Below are 3720 nucleotides of genomic sequence, written 5' to 3' on the forward strand. Positions count from 1 at the left end.
CACTGCAAAATAATTCAGGATAAGGATTTATTAATATAGTGACATACCCTCGCCTCTACAAAGTATCTGTTTTCTCAGAGGACAACGTTGGATTTCATTTTTTTCTCTATTACGTACATATCTTCCTCATAGAAAGTTCTGGACCAAGGGCATTTCTGAGATAAAAAATAACTCACCCATTCCTGTGCAGCCTGGGCTTTAGAATGTCAATATCGCTTGCAGGTGTTCACATTTCAGATTTGTGGGAAACCTAACACAATTTAGATGAAGGGGTTTTTAATTAATGAAAGACTGGATTCCAACCCAAGGGAGAGTACTTCAACCTTTGAATTAGCAGTATAATAAATCTAGTTTTTAAAATGTCAGCCATGCCCAACTGCCTGCATTTCTGATAACCGTGCTATGGTTTTCAAGGAGGCTTCTATCAATCTGGCCTCCTGGTATCAATTGCTGAAGTAAGATTTGTACAAGAACAGAGGAACTTTAGTTTATATAATCAAATCAAGTTACTTTGTCTTTTCTTTAGCATAAAACTCATGTTACCTTGAGTTTGGTAATTAGTTTTTGAGGCAATACTAAAAGCATGATCTATAAAAGAAAAAAATTGATAAGTTGGTCTTTAATAAAACTAAAAACTCTTCTGCAATATATATTATTAAGAAAATGAAAGACAAGCCACAGAATCGGAGAAAATATTTGCAAAACACATACAAAAAGGGCGTATCAAAAGTATGCAAAGAATTCTTAAAACAAAAAAATAAGTTAAATCAGTTATAGTGGGCACGAGTTGAAGAAATACCTCATCAAAGAAGATATAGTGATGACAAATAAGCATATGAAAAGATGCTCAACACCATATGTTATCAGGGAAATGCAAATTAAACTATAATAAGGTACCACTATATACATATTAGAATGGCTAAAATCTAAACCACCTAGTGAGAATTCTCTGTACTGTCTTCAAGATCTTTCCATAAATCTAAAACTATTCTAAAATTAAAAAAATTATTTACAAAAGTACATATTTAGGTCTATGGCTCAACGTATTCAAACCATTGTATGTCCGGCTCTCAGATCATGAAGTAGAGCATGATCAGTGCCACCGAAGCCCTCTCATCCTTCCCAGATCCCCATCCTCAGGCACTACTACCCCTCCCCCCAGGGCAACCACAATCCTGACCTCTAACAACATAGGCTTGTTTTGCTTATCACTGAACTTAATGTATAGACAGAATCACACAGTGGGAATAAGATTCTTTTTTAAATGACAAATTGGCTCAAGTCACTTGAGGCTCCTATGGAAATGTATTTGCCCTTGACTATGTGCATTCATAAGTATAAAATTAAGGTGCTTGTCAGCAGTTGGCACAGCCTTGTATTTTACTTCAGATATAATTTAAGCTATTTGGAAGTGAATTAATTAGTAAAATGAAAGAATATATGAAAGTTGTCTTCATTTCTTTGTAAAATTCCTTTTCCCTAAACTTTTTTTTTTGGTGAGGAAGACTGGCCCTGAGCTAACATCTGTGCCAATCTTCTTCCGTTTTGTATATGGCATGCTGCCACAGCGTGGCTTGATGAGCAGCGCATAGGTCCATGCAGGGGGTCCTAAGTGGAGTGTGCACACTTAACCATTACACCACCAGACAAGTCCCTAAACTTTTTAATTATACAGAATTTGCATCCTCTAAAGTATTTCAACTTTTTCTGGTCAACAGTTAATACAACAAATGTTGCTTTTTAGGTTTTCACATCATAAGCCCATGGTATTTTTATTTCTAATTATTTTCTGCCCTCTTTCGATACAGTCTAAAATCTAAGCATCTTATGCTCCTGTGGAACAGCCCTGCCAAATCTCCTTCTTGATTTAACTACCAGTTTGACCAATCTTTAGGAGATTGAGTTTTATTTAAATTTAGTCCTCATACAGCCTGGCATGCAATTGCTCATCTAACAAGTTTTTAAAATGCAGATTTCCAGGCCTAGCCAACCCTACTGAATCAGATTCTTTGGAGTTAAAGCCTACATTTCTGTAGTTGTATAATATCACCATGTGATTCTTTCACCCACTCAAGTTTGAAGACCTCTTCCTTGGTGTCAGGCATAATTGTGAATTTTCTTCAGCGTATTTTTAAAAAATACTGTTCAAAACCATTTTAAATAGAATTTCAAAATTTATACAATTCAAATTCATAAAATCTATAACCTTATTTTCAGGTGTAATTTTATTTTAGGTGTAGCCTTATTTTCTCTTACTGATTTCATCTTGCTATCCAACCCTAATTTTGAAAGACTGGGGGAAAAAAACCCCTTAAATTTAGCTTATCCACCGCTTCTCATTTAAAATTGTGATTTTCATTTGCACAAAGGCTCTTTGGGAAAACTATCCAATCTTTTATGAATTAATCTTAGGAAATTGTGGCATTTACCCACCTTGCCCTTTCTTTCTGAGAATCTCTCATGTCATTATGGTGTGGTACTCCGTGAAGGTCAATCACTGCCTCCTAGATGTTTTTCTTACCCATTTCTAAGTTACCATGTGATCATGGCCAGTTTTTTCAGGGTCTCTCCTAAGGGGAGTTTTAAATTTTCCTTTTCTACATAAAGGGAGCAAAGAATATCCATCACCACTCTCCTCTCCCCCAAATACTAGAGTCTCTAATTTTAAAAATGAATGGTGGGGATACAGGCAGCTTCCATCTCTTTAAATAAGATTATGTTGCCCTTTTTTCTTTCTTTCTTTTTTTTTTTTTTTTACCATCATGCCTGGTAATAACTAATGCTTTTTGAGTACTTATTATGCTGGGCTGTGTTCTAGGCCTTTAATCTTCACAACGTTGTTATGAGATGGGTCCTATTATCATTTCCATTTTGCTGAGGCAGAGTGAGGGCAAGTAACTTGTCCATGGTTTATAACTAGTGAGCAGTGGTGCTGATATTCAAAACCAGTTAGTCTGACTCTAAAGCCTCGTGCTTTCCCTGTCATGTTATACTGTTTCTGATTCATTTATTTAACAGAGATTTATGCAATACTACCTGCTATGGGCAGATCACTAAGGATATAGCAATACATGCAAAAGACAAGGTCCCCACTTTCATGGACCTGGTAGGGGCAGAGAGAGACAAGGAAAGCTGATAATAAGCAAATAAATATATCATTTAATGTCAGAATGTAAAAGGAATATGAAAGAAGTCGTAGACTATGGTTTCATTACATTTGGTCATCAGGGAAGAATTATCTTAGAGAGGTAACATGGAGCTGAGCCTGAAGGATAATAAGGACTTGGACTTGCAAAAAAATAGAAATCGAGGCAAGTAGGGTGAAGACCCAAACGAGAAAGGGTTGCAATGTTTGAGAACGTAGAGCTGTGTGACTAGCATAGTAACCACGAATGAGAGTGAAAGATGGGAGAGGCAAGTGAGAGCCAGATCGTGCAGGGCTGTGTAGTTCAGCATAAGGAGGTGACTTTGTTTTAACACCCTCTATTTTAAGCAGATGATGACATGATCTGATATGCATTTAAAAAATATTTTGACTGCTGCGTGTGGGAAATTAATTTTAAGAAAGTCGAAAGGAAACAGGGAGAACAATTCTACTTTATAACACTTTAAAATGAAAATTGTTGACTGTGGAGATTTGGGAAACTGATCAACCAATAGTTAAGTAGGATTTCTTGCTAGGAAGTCTCCCTCATTACTGTAGAACGTTGAAATAAAGCC

Source organism: Equus caballus, chromosome 10, assembly GCF_041296265.1.
Source record: "Equus caballus isolate H_3958 breed thoroughbred chromosome 10, TB-T2T, whole genome shotgun sequence".
NCBI classification, from domain to species: domain Eukaryota; kingdom Metazoa; phylum Chordata; class Mammalia; order Perissodactyla; family Equidae; genus Equus; species Equus caballus.